General features: G+C 36.2%; 1 protein-coding gene and 1 pseudogene across 13 annotated transcripts in view; one reads left to right on the top strand and one right to left on the bottom strand.

The window, feature by feature from the left end:
- CCDC148 (coiled-coil domain containing 148) overlaps window positions 1–22652 on the bottom strand; it is a 195135-nt gene that overhangs the window by 70739 nt on the left and 101744 nt on the right. The window lies entirely within an intron of this gene.
- Window positions 3370–8785, top strand: LOC107514787 (annotated as a pseudogene).

Below are 22652 nucleotides of genomic sequence, written 5' to 3'. Positions count from 1 at the left end.
ATAGAAGAGAGAACCTAGGTTTTTCTTAATTAAAAATGATCGGGGTGACATTGATCAACAAAATCTAAGTTTCAAGTGTAGAATTCGACCATATGTAATAAATATATTGCATTGTGTGTTCAACATTCACAGTTAGATTTCCTTCTGTTGTCAAATATCTGACCCCTTTCACCCTTATTTACCCCAACCCCACCTCATTGCTTCCCTCTGGTAAACATTAATCCACTGTCCTTGTCCATGAGCCTCTGTTTATTTGTCATGCTTATTTTTTGCTTTTAGATTTATATTCCACATATGAGTGATATCGTGTGGTTTTCAACTTTTTCTATCTGACATCTCATTTAGTCTGATTATCTCAAGATCCATCCATGTTGTCGCAAATGGCAGTATTTCAACTTTTCATATAGCTGAGTAATATTCCATTGTATATATGTACTATGTCTTCTTTAGCTAATCATCTATCTTAGGACACGTTGGTTGCTTCCATGTCCTGGCCACCGTGAATAATGCTGCTATGAACATCGGGATGCATATATCTTTGCAGATAAATGTTTTCAGAGTTTTGGGGGTAAATACCCAGAAGAGGGATTGCTGGATCATACAGTAATTCAATTCTTAGTTGTTGTTGTTGTTGTTGTTGTTGTTGTTGTTTTAGGACACTCCATACTGTTTTCCATAGTGGCTATACCAATTTGCAGTCCCACCAGCAGTGTATGAGGATTTTTTTCCCTATCTCCTCTCCAACACTTGTTATTACTTGTCCTGTTGATGATAGCAATTCCAGCAGGTGAGATGGTAGCTCATCATAGTTTTGATCTGCATTTCCCTAGTAGCTAGTGAAGTTGAACATCTTTTCATATGTCTGTTGGCCATTTGTATATCTTCTTGGGAGAAGTGTCTGTTCAGGTCTAGAGAACCTAGTTTGTGAAATTGTAAACCTGAGCTTGAATCCCACCTCTGTGACTTATTAATGGCATTCCATTAATAAGTGGTACGTTGTTTAACTACCTAGAACTTCAGATTAATGCAAGATGGGATAACAATGACATGCACCTTATAGGGTTGCTGTGCAAACACCATCAATTTGCACAGACCAGAAACTCAGGAACCATCCTAACATTGCCAGTTCCTGCCAGTCTACATATAACCCATTACTTGTTGACTGTACCCCCTTCTATCTATTGAACCCATTCACTTTTTTCTCCACCTTTATAACCCCCATCCTAATGTTACAAGGATGCATCCTGCAACTACTTTTGTTTCATAATCTGCCCAAATCTTCACCTCACTTCCTATACTTTCAATGGTTTCCACTGCTCTTGGGGTGAAGTCTCAACTCCTAACTATGAATATCCAAGGTCTGGCCCTGCCTGTGTCTTCACCCCCAACTCAAAACCCCAACCAATCACAGACCCTCCCTCTGTGCTCCAGTAGCACTGGCCAACCTACAGATCCCTAAATAGGCTACATTTCCTCCAGCTACATAGATGTTATACATGCTATTTTCTTTTCCTGGAATGTTTTTATCCTCCACCTTGTCTCCTTCACACCTTTTCTTAATCAATACTTAGTTCAAAACTTTAGCTCCAGTGTCTGTCAGGGAAACTTTACCCACCTGCCCCACGTGAGGTAATCCCACCTCTCCTCCTCCCACCCTCAGTTGCATACTCCCATAACATTGTTTACTTATCCTTCAAGGTACTTATCATAGTTTAAAATTAGACATTCAACCTCGTGATTAGATAACCAATATCTGTCTCCTCTCTAAACTATGAGGACAGGGACCATGTCTGATGGGCTTACTAGTGTATCTTCAGTTCCCTACACATCACTTGACATCTAATAGATGCTCAATAAATATGTTTGAATGAATAAATAAATGAGATAAGAAAGCATAAGTGCTACACAAATCTTAACTATATTCCTGGATTGCTACAATTGCTTTCCAGCTGAATTTCCTAACTTCATTCTGTAAAATTTGTCTACTATATTAATTTTCACATATTTTTGCTCCTGTGCTCAAGATTTCCACAGTAGTGGCTTTGTGTTGGCTACCATTTCAAGTAGCTTTTATGGCTATTTATTTATTTGGACAACACATATTCAAAAGAAGACTAAATCTTTTAAGGCACATTTAGACTTGATTCCACACATATGACCTTATTCCTTATAATTTTTCAGAGCAAACAGGTAGCCCTTCCACTACCTGCTCTGTGTCTTTCTCTCCTCTTCACTCCTATACACCCATTTTTATCTCTGTCCCAGGCCTTTGCCTAGAAAGCCTTCATTCCTGCTCATCTGTCCTTCGAGGTTATTCAGGGACCCTTCCTAATGATTTTGTCCAATATTTGTCTATCCTACCTCTGACCTGAATCCATAATAGCGTCTAAAACAGACACCAACCAGTCACTATTTAACTTATCTTGATTTATTTTCATTTCACTATATAAAATTATATTATGCTGAGTTCTTATCACAAGACAATTTTTTTCTTTTTATTGTATCTATATGAGATGATGGATGTTAGCTAATCCTATTGTAGTAATCATTTCACAATATAGGGAAGTCAAACCATCATGCTATACACCTTAAACATGCAGTGATACATGTTTATTACTCAATAAAACTGGAAAAAATTGTTATTAATTGTTTTATTTTCTTGTCTATGTTTCTCACTAGACTTTAGGTTCCATGATAGCAGGTGGTAGAACCTAAGATGAGCCTTTATTTTTTAAGAAAGAAGGAGGACTTAGACTACATAATAGTTCAGAGTATAAGACTCTACTTTAGGATATATACTCTATGAGTGAAGGTCTTGAGAAAGGTTAGGCTTATATATGTGTATAGCTATCTTCTTTCAGTGGATAGAGAGTACTGACTTATTCTCCTTTTTATCTCCCACAGAAATTATCTCAGTTCCTGGCACACAGTAAATGATTATTAAGTGTGTGTTAAAATATATTTAGCACTTCATTATCTTATATAAAAAGGTCCTATTTATAAAACCGTAAAACTTCTAGAAGAAAGCGTAGTGGGTAAACTCTATGGCATCAGTCTTGCTGATGACTTTTTGAATTTGACACAAAATCAAAGTCAATAAAAGCAAAAATAAATAAGTGGGACTATATCAAACTAAAAAGCTTCTGTACAGCAAGGAAAACTATCAATAACATGAAAAGGCAACCTACCAAATGGGAAAAAATATTTGCAAATCTCATATCTAATAAAGGGTTAATATCCAAAATATATAAATAACTCATACAACTAAATAGAGAAAAAGTAAACAATCCAATTTAAAATGGGCCTGAAATCTCAAGACATTTTTCAAAAAAGACATATAAATGGCTAACAAGTACGTGAAAAAGTGCCGAACATCACTAATAATCAGGGCAATGCAAATCAATACCACAGTGAGATATCATCTCACACCTATTAGAATGACTATCATCAGAAAGAGGAGAGAGGTGTGTTACCTCAACTCTTAGCTTGTCAGGGATGGTAACTAGGACCCGGTGTCTTCTCCTGTCGCCTGTGCCTGCAAACCCATTTTGTCCACCCTTGTTCATCTCCATTCGCATTGGCCAGGCTGGTATCCAGATACACAATGCCTGCTGGGAGCTCCACTGCCTGGAACATGGTATCCATGCTGATGGTTAGAAGCCAAGTGACAAGACCATTGGGGGATGGGGAGGGAGATGATTCCTTCAACAACTTCTTCAGTGAGACAGGCATTGGCAACCATGGGCATTGGCAAGGAGATCATTGACCTTGTCTTGGACTGAATTCAGAAGCTGGCTGACCACTGCACAGGTCTTCAAGGCTTCTTGGTTTTCCACAGCTCTGGTGGGGGAACTGGTTCTCGGTTCACCTCCCTGCTGATGGAACATCTCTCTGTCGATTACAGCAAGAAGCCCAAGGAGGAGTTCTCAATGTACTCAGCTCCCCAGGTTTCCATAGCTGTAGTGGAGCCCTACAACTCCATCCTCTCCATCCACACCACCCTGGAGCACTTTGATTGTGCCTTCATGGTTGAAAGGCCATCTATAATATTTGTCATAGAAACCTCGATATTGAGTGCCCGACCTACTCTAACATTAACCACCTTATTAGCCAGCCTGTGTCCTCCATCCCTGCTTCCCTGAGATTTGGTGGAGCCTCGAATGCTGATCTGACAGAATTCTAAACGGACCTAGTGCCCTATCCCCACATCCGCTTCCTTCAGGTCACATGTGCCCCTGTCATCTCTGTTGAGAAAGCCTACCATGAACAGCTTTCTGTAGCAGAGATCACCAATATGTGCTTTGAGCCAGCCAACCAGATGGTAAAATATGACCCTCATCATGATAAATACATGGATTGCTGCCTGTTGTACTGTGAGGACATGGTTCCCAAAGATGTCAATGCTGTCATTGCCACCATCAGGGTGAAGCGCAGCATCCACTTTGTGGACTGGTCACTCACTGGCTTCAGAGTTGGCATTAATTACCAGCTTCCCACTGTAATGCCTGGTGGAGACCGAAGTACAATGAGCTGTGTGCATGCTGAGCATGCTGTTGCTAAGGTGACCTGGGCTCACCCAGACCATAAGTTTGACCTGATGTATGCCAAACATGCCTTTGTTCACTGGTATGTGGGTGAGACCATGGAGGAAGTAGAGTCCTTTGAAGTCTGTGAGGACATGGCTGCCCTTGGGAAGGATTATGAGGAAGTTGGTGTGAATTCTGTTAAAGGAGAGGGTAAGGAGAAAGGAGAGGAACACTAATTACTATTTCTTTCAGCATGCAACATGTCATACTTAAAACTTCAACTTCAACAGCTGACGGGCTTTTTTAAGCTTTCTTTGCGCTTACCTGTGAATCATGTCTGTCTTTTTTATGTGTACCTATAAGATTTTCCACTCATGTCTTAAAGTAAAGACAGTGAGAAGGAAAAAGTAAAGAGAACAGAGGGAACAACTGTTGGGGAAGATGTAGAGAAAGGGGAACTCCTGTGTACTGTTGGTAAAAATGTAAACTTGTGTAGCCGCTATGGAAAACTGTATGGAGGTTCCTCCAAAAATTGAAAATTGAACTCCCATATGATTCAGCAATTCTACTTCTGGGTATATATCCCTGGAAAACAAAATCACTATCGCAAAGACATCTGTACCCCATATTCAATGCAGCATTATCTATAATAGCCAAACTATGGAAACAACCTAAGTGTCCATTAATGAACAAATGGATAAAGATGTCTCATATATGCAGTGGAATATTACTCAGCCATTAAAAAGGAAAGAAATCCTGCCATTTCTGACAACACAGATAGACACTGAGGGCATTATGCTAAGTAAAGTCAGACAGAGAAGGACAAATGCCAAATACTGAATGATTTCGCTTACATGTTAGCTTTTTTAAAAACAAACTCATAGATACAAAAAACAGATTAGTGCTTGCTAGAAGCAGAGGAATCAGTGTGAACAAAATAGGCTAAAATGATTTAAAGGAACAAACTCCCAGTTGTAAGATAAATAAGTCCTGGGATGTAATGTAGAGCACGATGACCATGATTAACAATACTGTATTATATATTTAAAAGTTGCCAAGAGAATAAATCTAAAAAGTTCTCATTATAAGAAAAAATAATAATAATTATGTGTTGTAAAGGATGTTAACTACACTTACTGTGGTAATCATTTTGTGTAATGTTTCAAACCTTGCTGTACATCTAAAACTAACGCAATGTTATACTCCAATTATACCTTATTTTTAAAAAAGATTTTTTTTATTAACCATTTCACATGTATAGTCCACTTCTAAATTAAATTATCTGTTAATTTCAGTCTGAGGTCATTTTCAATTACAAAAATTTGCAATTTTTTGTAATTTATAAAATCCACTGCAATGCTAAACTCATAGAAGGTACTCTATAACATTCATTAGAGATGTCTGTGATCTTACAAACATTGTGTAGGAAAGTTGAGACAACTTTCTGCTAAGCCCTAAATTTAATTTTAGTATCAAGGATTATCCATAAAGTCACTAATCCCAGTAATGACTCCATTTTTCTTCTGCAATTCTGAGTTTTCTTACCTTTAGATATGGTTAAAAATAAAATACAAATATAATATCTACCGCATTTGCCTAACAAAGCCTTTGCCTAATTAATGCAAGTGAAATGGATTATGGGAGAAGAGTTATCTAGAATCGTTTCCTGTAATTAGGGTGGCATGATGTGTAGAAAGAGAAAGTGGGAAATGAGTATTAAATAAGCATTAGTAAGCTATTCTTAAATTCACAAGTTCACACTACCATAACCATACACCTCAAAGCTCTGCTACTTCCCTTAGAGTTATTATTTTAATGAATATAACCTCAAGAGAAATGCTCATAGATCAGTAACCACTGGACCAGTTTTTTTGTTGTTTTTTTGTTTTGGGGGGTTTTTTTAATGAGAATAAAACATTTTTGGAACTATGAAATGAAGACCGCTGCTGAGAACAAAAAATGAGAGTGATTATAGCGCGTAATAAAGGTGATTACAGTTATGATTTCCTAACTCATAGAACCCAAACAGGAAACCTTCAACGAGATACTTATTTTTTCCCCATCATTTCAGTTCTTTCTAGATATAGCACAGACTCAACATTAGATAATTTAAAGAACTTGGCAGTACTTTTCATCTCTTCACACAAACCCATTACATCTCACCTGTGTGGGGGGCCAAGAAGAAGAGCCAAGCAGAGATGACAAGAAGATTAACTGGGAAAAATCATAAAAGAAAGTGATTTTCATTAGCATCAGCAGAACTCCCTCACTTGGGATGTTTTTGAGCAATAAATATTTCAAACTAGATATAGTGCATGTTGATATGTGCATATTGCCTGAATGCTTTTCTGCAAAAAGAACAATTAGAACATAAATGAGAAAAAAGCAATATTTTCTTAGGGAAAGAAAAGGTAATAGAAAAAAAGAGAAGAGGGGAAGAAAAAAGGTAAAATGCAAAATTAAGGGGCCATTATATCCATGTACAGGGGCCTCATCCCAATTATCCCCCAAAACACTACTTGAAGTTATACCCATCAAGTCATAAGATGATAAATCCTATCATCTTAAACTTTTTCTAAATAGACACTAAGAAGGAAGCAGGATGCTCTATTGATATTACAATATGTTCATGGAAATGAGAAATCTTATTCTTTTCCATAAAGTCTTAGTAAACCTCTGAAATGAATGTTCTGAGCAGATAAACACTAGAACAATGTACATTATTTTGAATTCGTTTTTTCTTTGTTCAAGATTTGACCAGTTTTACTTCAAAATGACAACTCTGCCAGAGCTCATTTATATATCCTTCTTATTTGCTCTGTTTTCTACTTACTTATTCTGCATATGTTTCTCGAAGGAATAGCTATGACCCCTTATATAAAATTCTATACTATTCAGCCAAGGAGATAACTCTGTCTTAATCCGTAAAGATATATTAAACAGAACAGATAAAGCATGATGGTGTGAATTTAATTGCCACTTATGATAGGAGATTTAGAAATCTGAATTAGGTCTTTCAAGTCTGTGGCATACTGCAAGGTTGCTGCTTACAGATAATTACTTCTGGCTAGGAAAACAGAAGATGCTATTGGTCATAACAGAGATAATATAACTGACCAATAATTCTATACATTATTATGTGCCAATGTCTTGGGGATTTTTTACATTTAAAACTACTTTGTCTTTTGCTAGGAGTCGGATGAGCTCTGGCATTCCACCTTTCTGCATGTGTGATTCCTCAATGTCATGTACATCCCACGGATCGCATAGGGAGAGGCTCTAATCCTTGAAAAATATTGTTGTTAGCATTTAAATTAAGACATATTATGGGAAATTAATAAGAAAATGGTTCTCAATTTTAATTGAATAAAAGCACATTTTTAAAAGTCCATAACATGTCTGAATTAATAAGACCAATTGTACATCTTCATTAGCTAGTTGGATCTTCCTTCTATATGTACCTTCTGCTGTTCCCAGGGTTTCCTTTCTGGTTCTTTCCTTTTCATTCAACCCGTTGGGCTTCCAGTACTAGGAGTGTACTCAAGCCACCACATCCATGGCTCCAGAGCCACATACCCAAACTACAGACCTCTAAAAGCAACACATTCAAAAACAGAATCGCTATCCTTCCCTGAAAACCTGTATTCCTTATCTCAGTTGATGGCATCATAGATCACCCAGTTATGGAAGCCGAGAGCCACTCTAGACTTTCTTTCCATTAGTCTTTACATCCTGTCACCAAGTCCTCCTTATGTCTCAACTCCTTTATCTCATCTCCAATCCCAAAGCTGTTAAGTTCAGCTAAACTTTCATCATCTCTTTCTAATAGACTGTGAGAATGATTTCCTAACTGGGCTCCCAACTTTTAAATTTATCTCATGTCAGTCCATCTTCTACATCATGTCCTCTGATGCTGAAAAATCTGATAATATTACTCCACTACTTCAAGGCTTTCCATGGCTCCCTACTATCTCCAGCAGAAGCGCAAATTCAAATATCTGTTGGGATCAGGCACATGCTCCACCTAAAGGCACCTAAGGGAGTCAGTTGCTTTGGACTCCAGACAGTTATTGACACATAGAAATGTAGGCCCCAGGCCACCAGAAATCCCAGTTATTCAAGAGAAGCAGGAAATCTGGATTTGTATACACATTTCCTAAAATTTTATTGTTGAAAATACACCTTTCATCTACTAGATAAAACTCCAACTCTTAGCATCACATACCAGGTCCCCCATTATCTGTCAAAGAATATTCCCTTCTTCAACCTCCCTGCACCCAAACAGTGTTACACCCACAACAAATTACATGCAATTCTTCAAAAGCACCATGCTGTTTTGACTCTCCCATGGCTTTGAATGGTTTTCCCTAATTCTGGCATACATTACCTACCTCATATTTTAATAACAAATTCTTACTTACTTTCTCAGACTGACTCAGCTCACGCATCTCTTCCTCTGTAAAGCCTTCCTGGACCCAGCCATAAGACAATTATTTTGTCCTTGGTGTCACCACTGTTACTAGGACATACACTTATTATAGAATTAATTGGAGTAAATTGAAACTACTTATTTTAAAGTTGCCTCCCCTGTAAGACAATGGAGCTCTTTAAGAGCAAAAACTTAATTTTTTATATCTATTCTCAGCCCATAGCCTATTGGTGGACACGATAATATTAGAACTAACCAGGAGGAGATAAGCAACTGCACCATTTTCCCCCGTTTATAATAAAATATTAACAATAGGAAAACAGATTAAAGATCTCCATTGATGTCTGAATTTAACTTTTCTTTCATAGAAATACAACTATAGCTGAAAAGTGCTCATAATCTGCTCCTTCTACGCTGGTCAGTCCTTCACTCATTATGCGGTAACTTGGTCCCTGTTTTCTGACCATATAGTTTTCCAGAATTTTCTATAAAAGGAATTATACAGCATGTAGTCTTTTGAGCTTGGTGTCTTTCACTTTATTATACGCTTGAGGCTCATCCATGCTGTTGCATACATCAGAAGTTAATGAAGTGTTCTATTGTGTGGATGCACCACGTTTTGTTTACCCACTCACTAGTTGCAAGATATTTGGGTCATTTCCAGTTTTGGGTGATTACAAGTAAGTTGCTATAAACATTTGTGGCAGTTTTTGTGTGTAAACATTAAGTTTTCATTTCATTTGGATAAAATACCCAGTAGGACTGGTGAGTCATATGGTAAGTATATATTTAACTTTTAATTTTAAGGATATTTATGAAGACAGTATTGTAGATTTATTGAAAGCAAAATATTGTCAACTTACTACACATTATTATTTAACTTTTATTCTTCACTAATTTGTAAACTTGCATCATTTTAGTTTACTTGCACATTTGTGACAGAGCTTCATGAAAGTAATATGAAAAACAATTAAGGTGGCTTGCCTAAGTGTGGTCTCTTATGGAAGGGGGTGTTTCTCTATACAACGGTTCATACCAGGTCTGGAAAAAAGACCTGAGTGACAGTGATCCTTGTGTCATTTAGGACAGAAGCAAATAGCAAAGAACAGGTTTACTTTATTTTATATGAGGAATGAAGTCCTTGATCCTGATAACTCTGGCTGTTAAAGCTACACTCAAATGGCTCCAATAAAATTTACCCCTTATATTGAACAATTCATAGGTAAACTTGGAATCTTGTAAGGGTTATTATTATTATTATTATTATTATTATTGACAACAGATACTATTTTTCTGGTTGTCCATACAAAAGTAGCTTTTGTTAATAAGCAAGAGAAAGCTAGTCTATTCAGAAGGATAGATTTCTCAATTTTCTTGATGACAGTACAATTATAACTCACAGATCGTTCGGACACATATATGTTACACATATGTGCCAATTATACCTACAGGCACATTTCGCATGGGGGCTCTTTTCCTATTGTAGAAAGCATTCTTAGAAAATTCCTTGAATTCTCATGAAAAGTAAAAGCTGACTTATTGGCAGACAGAAGTCACAAATGTGTACTCTATTAGAGGAAAACTCCTGAATTTCATTCACAGTTTACAGGCTTCATAGATGAAAGCTGCAGAAAGAGCTCCTGGAAACAATGAGCAATTTAAGTTGGATGTGATTCCAGATAAAAACATGTAAAAGAAAAATATACAAATAATTTGTTAGTACTTACAATAATCAAGCACTATAAACATTTACAACATTTTACAATACACTGCATTCATTTATCCTCTGTTTCAGCGTAATCACCATCACCTTCACTTTCACCAACTGATGGAATCAATGATTCAGATTTTTCAAGTTAATAAACTATTTTGAAGATTTTATGTGAGGATTTTATGCATATATTGCATTTTATATGCAATCTGTTTATTTTATTATACTGAAATCAGATAAAACATTGACTACTGACTATTTTTATTTAGAAATGTAACTCTCATTTAAACAATATGCCTTAAAACCAGTGTTTCTGTCACAAAAGTAAACTGCTCTTCTCTTCTCTCTATTCCCCTATATACTTCAGGTTGGAAATTTTAAGGATCTTACATTCTCTTTGCCTCCCTATCATAAATCGAATTATATTAATTCACCCTTTGTTTTATCTGATTCTTCTTTTCCATTCTCTCTCCTCCTACATTCAAAAGGCTAGGCTGGTGCCCAGCTGGTCGATATATGAACCAAGTACAAATAAGCTCTGAGAAGATATGAGTATTACCTAACAAGCTCAAATACAGCATTCTAAGAGATTTTCATAAGATTTATAGTGGAAATTTCTAGGGGAAACACAAAGAGTGGTAGCTCGACTTTAGACTTATGAATGACCTTGGAATAATCTCCGGGACAAGCAGAGCACGTGCTAGAGGTAGAGACAAATAGGTGGGTACGAAATGCAAGTCGGTCTCCTTGCCAGTGGAGAAGGATTCGGTACTTCCTTTCTATACCTCTCATTTATGGAAGGCGAAGTATAGTTCATAGATGAATGGATTAAACTTTCCTTGAACTAAAATCAAAAAGAAAAAACACAGCTACTGCCAATTCTTTGGCAATTCTTATCTTTGACATAGATAAGAAAAAGAGGAAACTCCATAATGCCTTAACCATCCATCAGGTATGAAACTCTTCCCAGTCAGGATGGGAAGATGAAGCTGCGAAAGGCCAGCCCAAGAGAGCAGGACTGTCGTGCTGTGCTGGAATGGATGTGTGGTGCTTACTGCAGAGGATGGGGCAGGTGAATGTAAGTCTGCTGTGGGGAATCAATCTTCCTGGAATATCTGGTCAAAGTTCAAGGAGAGCTTGCCTAGAATCGATCTCACAAATCCCCACATTTCTACTCATTTACTGTGAAAGAATGAAATGATAAAATCCAGAGTGTATCTCTTAGACCTTAAAAACTTGTCTCAGAATTTGAAGTCTTGGAGACACAAGGGACAGATTACTTTTTTCTTCTAAAAAGAGATCATGACTTTGGAAGAGGCTGGAGAATATGAGAAGTACATATCTGGCTCTGAAAAAAATAGTCAAGAAAGGATTTGCTTTCTGCACTACAAATTATGATTCTGAATTGGCAAACTCCTGAGCATCCTGTAAAGACTGGGAAGAACATTTTTGTAGGAGTCATACAGACTTGATGTAGAAGATGTCAAACCAAAAGGAGATGAAGTCTAGTAAACAGTGTATATTATGGGGATACCAAGTGTGATAAATAGAGAACACCGGTGAAGGGGATATGTGATAATTAATGATATTAAATAACATAAATGTTTATCATAATGTCCCCAGACTATAAGTAAAGTCACAGTAGCATTTGACAAATTTTATTGCTTCCTTATGCTCACTTCCTCTCTGGGAGATCCAGACCACTGGAAAGTGTCTCCTAGCTGTTTCTAGAGATTAAGAGAGTGTATACTAACAAGTTGTGTCTGGTGGGCATTTGACTTTTTCCTCAAACCTCGAGGGGTGGATCTGCCATCTCTACTTTGCATCCACTAAGTCTGCAGCTCTTAGAGGGGTTCTTGAAAGGCATCACTTCATACTCTCAAAGCCTCCACATCCTAGAGGTGCTAACCAGCCCTGCATTCCCTCCACTCTTCCTGTGCTGAGTGATTATGGGTTCCTTACAGAAATGAGTCATGCTCACTACTCTGTTTCAAAGGGTTGAGATACCATGCCTTCTGTCCATCATAATCTCTCATGCCTTTGTTTCAGGCACCTAAATTCCTGAATAGATACATGTCATGAGACTGGAGAATCAATTTAGGTTTGGCAAAGTCCATCTTGCTCCGGTGTACCTCCTGTTAAGTATTACAAGTGCTTTAGAGAGGATTTCCACCTCAGCCACTGACTTTTTCTCAGAGAAGGGGAGAGTGTTTACTCTGCACTCCCTGGCCCTTGCTTTGGGCTCACAGCCTAAGGTTGCTAGCCTCCAAATACCATGTTCCCGGACAGCAAAATATTAAATAGAGATAGTATCTGTGTAGTACTCCAATATATAGATGACCCCCATGCCAGAATTCACAAAGTCTCACATGGGACTTCACAATTTTACTGAACTATCCACAGATGTTATTTGCCCATAGTTATAAATGTAGCCATCCTAGTATAGGATCTGGCTACTCCACACGTGGACCAGTAGCATAGGCATCACCTGGGAGCTTGTTAGAAAAGCATAATCTCAAACTCTACCCCAGAATATGCAGTCTAAGATGATCTCCAGGTGATTCATGTTTATATTAAAGTACAAGAAGATAACGTTATAAACTATTTCTCTAAATTTTAGCATTTCAGAAAATTATGGCACTGACAGCAACACTGCTTATAGATTTGAGAGGTGAATACACACATCTGTATCCATCTGCATCTGCAGCCATCACAGTCACTGTGATTCTATATATGAAAGCATCTGACCATTGGATCTTCTAGGGGTGTCATACCCAAACATTTACCCATTGAAATACATATTGTTTTATAGAAAATTATTATATTTTATTTCTCTTTTATATTATTGTTAGGGTATGATATTGTTTTTATTTTCAAGCTATGTGTGTAGGTGGATTGTATTTTCTATGTATTTCATTTGGGGAGAGTAATTGAAATGTTTTGGACTATTCATTGCAAATAGGAGGGTGCTGGATCTGAGGACACTGACAACCACAGCCAATGCCCATGGGAAGCCATTCACAAGCTTTAAGCAGCAAGGTAACATAGCAGCATGTTTCATTTCAGGTAGGTATTTCTGGGGGCTGTCTGGAAGATGGATTTGGGGTTACAAGACTAGTGTTGGAGGAATCAATGCAGAGACAATTACAGCAATCCAAGAGTGTCTGAGGAATGGTCATAGACTAGAAGAAAAACTGGACAGAGAGAAATCTCAGAAGCAAGAATGAAAGGATTTCAGGAAGAAAGGGGCAAGTCATATCAACAAAGTCAATTTTGAATTTATATGAATTATAAAATTAGCAGCAAGATGGACACAAAATACTTGTGTCACTGGGAACAACAAGGCCAGCTCACTTTGCCTTGGCATAAGTATTGAGGGAAAGGAACATGAAAAAGGAGATGAAGAAGAAAGGCTTCTTTGCTTTTCTCTGAGCAGCATTTTCCCTTTTATTCCTAAGTCCCTGTAAGTGATCCTGCCATCTTTAGAAAATGGCATTGCTAGGAATCTGCAGAATGATTTCTAGTCCCAAATCAAATACCATATACATCACTTCTGGCAGGCCAATTTTCTATGACTCAATGTCCTTATCTGTAGCTTAGGGATAATAACTTGTCCTTTCTCATAAGACAGCTTTGATGACAGAAAAATATATGTCAAAGTATTTTGAAAAATTAAGGAAGATAATGGAATTGTAATTGTTTTATTGTTTAGATTATGGTAATATAATATGTTTCTTTTCAGAGCATTTGTATGCACAAGCAGGAGCCATGTCGTTCATGTCTAGGTAGTAATTAGGTTTCTCCTTTCTCAAAAAAGAAAAAAAGAACTTTTTAATATTAACACTTTTCTATGGCTTTATACTAGGGAATTTACGTGAACAAAGGGGCCTAATAGTTCTGTGGCCTTTTGGAGTCTCCTTTTTTCTCAAATCCCTGTCAATCTAGTTTTATAATCAAAGTTATTCTTCAGAGACCTTTGGTGACAGCTGGAAGTCAGAGTTGCAGTCGGTTATATTTATTCAAAGTATTTTGTAAAAAATTGTTGATGGGAAAATTTTAAATTGAAAAAAATCTCTGGAGAAATTATTGTTACTTTAGAAAAGTGTAAGTAGTCATGATGGCTGAAAAGGTACATATTATAGTGAGCGTTTTTCCAGCAGTGTAAGTTCCAGACAGAAGCACCCCTGATCATCATCAGTATTACTCACCTGTATCCAAAGAATTTTATGGCCTGAGCATCTATTCACTTTAAAATCAAAGAATTACCATTATATTTCAGATTCTTTTAAAGAAAAGAATGGCTAACTTCTCAAAAAAAAAAGTAAATTGATTTAGTTAAATAAAAAGATAAACATGTAAAATAGTAATATTTAGTTATAAATTATTTATATGAATTGACATTTTTCAAGACTCTTATCAGGCCAGGATGAGGCTCTAGAAGTTTACTGGGTTTGAATTCAGAAATGCTTTATTGTACCATTGAGCCAAATTTAAGATTAAGTATTACATTAGGTGAGCCGAAGCTCCATTCAGACACACAAAATGGACTTTCTATTAATTATCACTGACAAAGACTTTTTTCAGCCATATAAAATATTATAAACTAAGTAGGCATCCAATATGGTTATTTATATGCACATAATCATGGTGCTGGAACAGGCTTTAAAAAGGTCTCTGAGGTAAGATTAAGCCCTATTGTTTGAAATGTTACACATTTGTTCTAGAATATATATGCTTTGTTAATGTGACAGATGGAAAAAGTATGATACTTCAATTATCAGCCTATACACAAATCCAAACAGCCCAGTTAATACTAGAAATTCACTCAAATATGCAAATCTACAGAGAGATTCTAAAATTGCATTTTACATGTAAATCATAGAATTTTAGAGCTGGAGGTAATTTAGTTCAACTTTCACCTTTTACAGATCAAAAAAAAAAAAAAAAAACAGTCGAGGCCTGGAAATATTAAGTGACTTGACTGCACCCACACAGAAAGTACCAGGGCATAAACTAGGATTCAAGAAATTCTCTTAAGAAGCAAAAATTGTTAGGACGAATTACTACAGATACTTTAAGTCCAATTATGGTTTGCAAATTGATGTTGTAAATATGTTAAGAATGTACAATTATTGAAGAATTATCAGAGCTATTGGAAGTATTTGCGAAGATGAATGCAGAGCACAACTCAAAAGGGCAGTACCTTTTATAGAATTTAAAGCTGGCAGTACACAAACCTGAACAGCTATTCACAGCAGGATTGATTATTTCATGCCAAAATCCTTTTGAGGATTCGGGAACTACTCTGAAGCACCCTACACTTCTTTGAAATAATGATGCTCATTTTTGATATTTAACGGTTCACACCTACCAAGAAATGTTCCAAATTAAGTTAATGTTTTATCATAATTAATGAGAATAATGATTGACCTAAAAATGCCATTACCATTTTTCTCTCTGACTTACAAATAAGGAAAACAATAACTAACATTTATGAAACATTTACTAAATCCCAGGGACTATGCTATGTGATTTACACACATACCTTCATTTAATACATACTATAATACAGTGAGTTAGGACTTTCATTTTCCCTATTTTATAAATGAGGAAACAGAGGCTTAGAGGGGTTAAATAACTTTTAAATAACTTTTTCAAGGTTAACAAGCTTATAAGTGACTAGGTAAGACATGAATCAAGTTGATCTGACTAGCACCTCTGGTCCTAGCCACTATACCAGTATTTGGTAAACTTTGGTCACTAGAGTGTCTCTTCATGAACCAGATCTACAAAAAATCTGTAGACATAAAAATTTTCTTTAAATTTACTCAGTTTATTTTTAAAAAGCATAGTTAAATTTATTTGATAATAAAAACCAATTATGTCAGATTAGTTATTTCAGACCAAACTTTCTGCTGAACAACTAATAAATAACTAGCCTCTCAAATTTTTAAATAGTAATAATAACTTATTAAAAATCTAATAAAATAGTAAGAAACTAAAGGACCAAATGAGGATTTCCTTTCGGGAATTTAGACAGCTGCACAAAACCATCCATTCTTTTTTGAAAAACTGAGAGGTAAGCATTGGGGCATTCACCAACTGGGAGAGAAGAGCAGCGCTTTGAAAAGATCATAGAGGAAACATGAATTTTGAAGGGCTGCACCAGTAGGAGTCTGCTTGAGCCAGAACCAGGAAGAAAAAAAGGTTTAGAAGTTCTGCAAGAATCATCAGAAACGGATTGTAAAACCCCACACTTACTATGTCCATAGAGATAAAAGCTGAATTAAAAATTGTAGCCAAGGAATTCAAAACTATGAACACTGACATTTCAAATTTTGAGAAAGATGCAAATAGAAATTCTAGAATTGCAAACTATAATAGCTGACATTAGGATTCAGTGGTGGATTTAACGGCAGATTAGAAATAGCTGAAGAGAGAATTGATAAGTCAGAAAATAAGTCAAAAGAAACTCTCTAGAAAAAAGAATAGAATATAAAGTAGAGGGGATATATAGAACAGGTAAACATAAAACAAAAAAAAAGCATTTAATAATAATATTTACATATACATATATATGCATCTGCATCTGCATATACATACATACATGCAGTTCTAACAAATGAGGAATAAAGGAGAATTTCCTTAATCTGAAAGCTTTCTCCTTGAGATCAGAAACAAGACACTTTGATAAGTGTCTATTCAATAGTGTATTGGAGGACCTAACCAAGCGGTAGGCAAGAAAAATAAAGGGAATAACCATTAGAAAAGAAGTAAAATTACAATTTGCAAAAAGTAATAATCTATACATAGATAACCTAACATAAAATAGAGATAAATAATTAGAATTAATAACACTTAATATATCAATATTTGTATACCACAGTTATTTGTAATCAATATAAATTATATTTTTATGTTTAGGCAATAAACATTACATATATTTTTAAGATATCATTTTTAGCAACATCAAAAACACCAAGACTTAGAAATAAATCTAGTAAAACATGTATAGGATCTTTGTAAGAAACTATTAAACTTTATGAGCAAAATTAAAATCGAAGAAGACTTAAGTAAATTAAAACATACACCATGTTCCTCATATTGTAAATCTCTCCATTCTTGCAAAATTTATCTATATATTCGTGGCAGTCTTAAACAATGTTCAACAGGATGCTTTTTTAGAACTTGACAAATGGTTTCTAAGATGTATATACAATGCGAAAGTCCAAGAAACTAAGGCATCAATGAAGAACGGGGTAGGAGAAATTATTCTGTCATAAACCAACACTTATTTATAAAGCAGTAGGAACTAAGGAAGGACAGTATTGGTCCATGCACTACACATAGACAGACGGAACAGAAAAGAGGGTCTGAAAATAGATCCGTACATTTACAGTCACTTGGCTTATGACACAGGTAGAACTGCAAAGCAGTGGGAAAAGGCAGACCTTACAATATCCGGGTGCTAGAACAACTGAGTATCCTCATGATAAAACATAAAATTTAACCTTTACTTCATAGTATTAAAAAAAAGAAATCCAGGTAGATCATATACCTAAGTATCAGAGGTAAAATAATAAAGTCTTCAGACCGCAGCCCCAGTCTCTGGGTCGAGGACCGGTACTCGTCCGTGGCCTGTTAGAAACTAGGTCACACAGCAGGAGGTGAGTGGCAGGCCAGTGAGCAAAGCTTTATCTGTATTTGCAGCCGCTCCCCAGCACTAGCATCACTGCCTCAGCTTCATCTCAGCTCATCAGGCATTAGAGTCTCATAGAGCACCAGTCCCTGGTGCCAAAAAGGTTGGGGACCTCTGCTTTCAGAGGGTTAAAGGAAAAATATATTTATGACTTTGGGGTAGGGAAAGATTTCTTACATAATATACAAAAGCAATAACTATAAGAATAATTGGCAAATTCATAACTTAAAAATGAAAAATTTTTCTTAATGAAAAGGTACTACTAAGAGTAAAAATGAGAGAGGTAGAGTGGAAAACATATTTGAAACATAAAATCTACAAAAACTTATACCTAAAATATTTCATGAACAAGTATAAATTGATAAGAAGACAGACAACCATATACAAAAAAAAAAAAAAAAGAAAACAGAAAGATCTGAACAGGCAATTTTACAAAGAAATCCAAATAGCCATTAAACACACTATAATCCCTCAACATCATTAGAAGTCAGAGAACTGCAAATGAAAACCGTAATAAAATACCAGTTCAAAACCATTGGTTAGCTAAAAAGAAAACATTTGAGAATATAAACGTTAGCAAAAATATGAAACAATGTGAACTTGTATGCACAGCTGGTGTAACTGTAAATTGGTACAACCCCTTTAAGAAAAAATGTGGTAGTCCCTTTTAAAGTTGTAAATGCACAGGCCCTATGACCCAGCAATCCAATTGTAGGTATAGACTCCACAGAAATGTGGCACCAGGGATCATGTGTGAGAATGCTCATAATAACATGTTCCTAAAAACTCTAACAGGTAAATAACCCAATTGTCCATCAACAGCAAAATGGATTGTGCTATAATACAGTCACACACGACAACATATATTGAGGAAAAGATACAACACAGAATACAATAACATATATGTTGATTCTATTCACAAATGTTCAAACATAATTTATATTGTTCAGGAATACATATCCAGTGGTAAAACTCGGGAAATGAGTATCACAACATTTAGTTATACTATTCTGGGGTGCAGAGTTGGAGGAAGGGTGAAGCTATAGCAAGTAGCTGAAAAAAGGGTAGAGCCTGAGGAGTAAACTGTGGGTAGAAGCTGAAAGAAAGAAACTGAGGTAGGCACATGGCGGGGGTCGAGTTATCAGGGAGAAATCTCATGAAGGAGAGACAAAGAAGCATTACATGGTTGGGGGTTGATGTAGGGGACCAAGTCATAGGCAAATAGGGAGGTTGAGGTAAGTCACAGAGGAAAGGGAGCTGAGTCATGGAGGTGGGCTGAGGAGGGGATGAGGTGGGGGCAATGAAATAAGCTGGGGGAGAAAGGTGGCCAGCAGCTGGGAAGAACTGAACACAGGGCATGCTCCACCAGGCTGGGCAGGTTGTCACTATGAATTAGCACTTTATATCATTATCTCTTGTCTGGATAACTACAAAAGCCTCTGAAGAGGTCTGCCAGCTTCTTCCCTTGCTCCTTTCGTCCATTCTTAAACCAACAGTCAGAAGGTCCTATTAACCCATTTATATCACATCATGTCATTCTTTGCTCACTCTAACCATACTGTTCTAATTTCTGTTTCTTAAGCATAATCCATAGGGCCTTTGCATGTGCTGTTCCCGTTGCCTATATTTGTCTATTACATTTCATCTAAATTCACAGCTTCCTCTCTCATCTCTTTCAAGTTTTTACTCAATTGTCATCTTCTCCTTATGGTCTTCCATAGTTAATCTATCTAAATTTTCAACAGTACTCACCATACTTTGGATCTTTTTCTTTGCTTAATATTTTCCTCACTAGTGCTTATCACACTCTTACACCATATATTTTACTTATTTATTTTATTAGTCATCTTAACTTCCATTAGAATATAAGCATTCTAAGGGTTAGAATTTAAGTTTTATATATATATATATATATATATTTGACTCCTCAGTATTTAGAAAAATGCCAGCATATACTTGGCACTCACTAAATATTTGTTGAATAAATAACTGAATAAATGAATAAACAAAAAATAAACAAATAAATGAACCCATCCATTCAATATCGAAAGCTATAAATCTGGCCATTTTTGGCTTGCTCTTCTCCCTCACCCAGTTCTGTCCATTTAAATTTCTAAATAACCCTCTATCTCTCCCTCTCTATCTCTATTATTATCACTCTAGTTCAGACCACTGTCACTTTTTAGCCAGACTATGGCCAGGGATGCCTGACTTCCTTATCCTCTTCTACCCCTGTCCCCATAAAATTCATCCTTCCCTGAGCTATCGGACTGATCTTAAAGTTTGGTAGTCTTCTACTAAAACCCGTTGATAGTTCCTCATCACATAAGTTGACTAAAATTCCAGGTCCTTGACACAGGGCCCTGCACGATCTAACACACATTTACCTCTCTAGCTCTTCTCTCATTATTCTCTGGCCCACAATTTGTGAACAGGAAACACCAACAGGAAACTGCTTTTGTACCATGACATGTTGTTTTTGATCTGTGGGAGATTGGCTCATCTGTCCCCATGTCTGGAATGTCCTCCCACTTCTTATTTTACCATGTTAACAAATACCATCCTTTATGATTTAGTTTAAACAGTTGCCTCTCTCAGTGCTTGTTACTGCTGCCTCTTCTTGTAGGCTATGCATGCTCTTCTGTGATCCCATAATTTTCATCCACCTCTCTCCTGCGGCACTTAGCACCTTCCATAACAACTATGTTTATATGGCTATGTCTACTGCTGGAATCTGGATCCCTGAAGGCATCTTATCCATCTCTGAATGCCTACTACCTTTTACAGTGCCTGGCACAAGGCAGGTGCTCAAAAAATATTTGGTGACCAAGTAAATGAATGAGTTATGCCATATATACAAATAAATACTTTTTGTAATAATTACTAAGTAAATTAGTAACAAATAATTTGTATTATTTTCAAATATTGAGCCATTCAACATATGTCCTTTACAAATTCCATCTTTCGTGAAAGTAAAGAAATAGGCACAGAGCCCAGAAGAATCACTTATAACATGTCTCTTAGGATCCTTTCATTCCCAGAAAGTTGGGTCTCTTTATTATAAATGCCTCAGGCACCAACATACTATTTTTCTCATTTTTTGTTCAATTTTATCCCTTACTAGTCTGCCTTTCTCACCCACAGAAAAAGAACTTCCAACAAGCAACTATAACCAAATGCAACATTTGCTGTAAAAGGACAATACAGGAGAAACTCAATATACATTATTTTAGACATTTACGAAATGGGGATTTTCACAAGTAGTCTGAAGTGAAAATACTCTAATGGGAATTCACTCGGTTAGAATCAGCTTGGTAACAGGTGCCAACCGGTCATTATGTTCAGAGTACTAGATGCTCCACTAGGTAGAAATGTGTTTAGATACCATAGATATTAAAAGAGATTTCCTTCAATAACTTTGTTCTCATCCAGAGAGTTCTATGAAAACACATGACACATTAAAAAAGATGGCCTCCTATGTCTACTTATTATAACCTGTCAGTCCTAAACTTGAAACTCTTTTGATAAAAGATTTCCTGTGCGATATGAAGCTAAGAGCAAGAAATCAGGACTAGAATCTTTCTGCCCGATTTTTCTCTCATTCATTGCCTAAAATTTCCCCAATCAGACAAAAGCAGGGTGAAAGGGCAAACAATGAAAAACAGATCTGCCCTCTGAGTTTCTAGTTGGAAAAAAGTATGTAAAAGAACAAGATGACCTTTAGTGTTATGAAAACTTTGGGGATTGCCTTGAACAGGATTAGATGAGTTAATGTCATGAACTGATTTTAAAATACAATTTTATACAGGATTTTTCCTATAGTACTTTATAAAAACTTAAAATCAATTTTATACAAATATGACTTATGTGAGGGTATATGAAATTAATCCTGGTGATTATTAAATACCTATTGTGGATTATAATCGGTGTTAGGCATTAGTGATACAGAGATGAATAAAAAATGTACCCTCTCCTTCGTAAGTTTAGAGTCCAGCAATAGACATATAAACATTTACACTAAATGTAGTGAATAAATATGAGAAGTGAGCACAGGGAGAACGTGTAATAGTGGGGGAGTACATTTACTGTTGCATTCCACGAAAATTCAGATCTCAAGAGAAAGTTGCACTGTTAATGTACCATTATATATAATGTAAAAAGAGCCAATGCTTTATGAAAGTGTTGCTATTCAGCCATTTCTGACCTACGAAAACAGCAATTTGACTTGTTTTAGCCTACATGTTTCAAAGCCAAGTTTCATTTATTTATTCTACAAATATTTGGTCA

The sequence above is a fragment of the Rousettus aegyptiacus genome, unplaced genomic scaffold (assembly GCF_014176215.1).
Source record: "Rousettus aegyptiacus isolate mRouAeg1 unplaced genomic scaffold, mRouAeg1.p scaffold_m13_p_2, whole genome shotgun sequence".
Classification (NCBI taxonomy): domain Eukaryota; kingdom Metazoa; phylum Chordata; class Mammalia; order Chiroptera; family Pteropodidae; genus Rousettus; species Rousettus aegyptiacus.
Note: the sequence above shows the minus strand (reverse complement) of the source record. Positions and strands in the feature narration are given on the sequence as shown.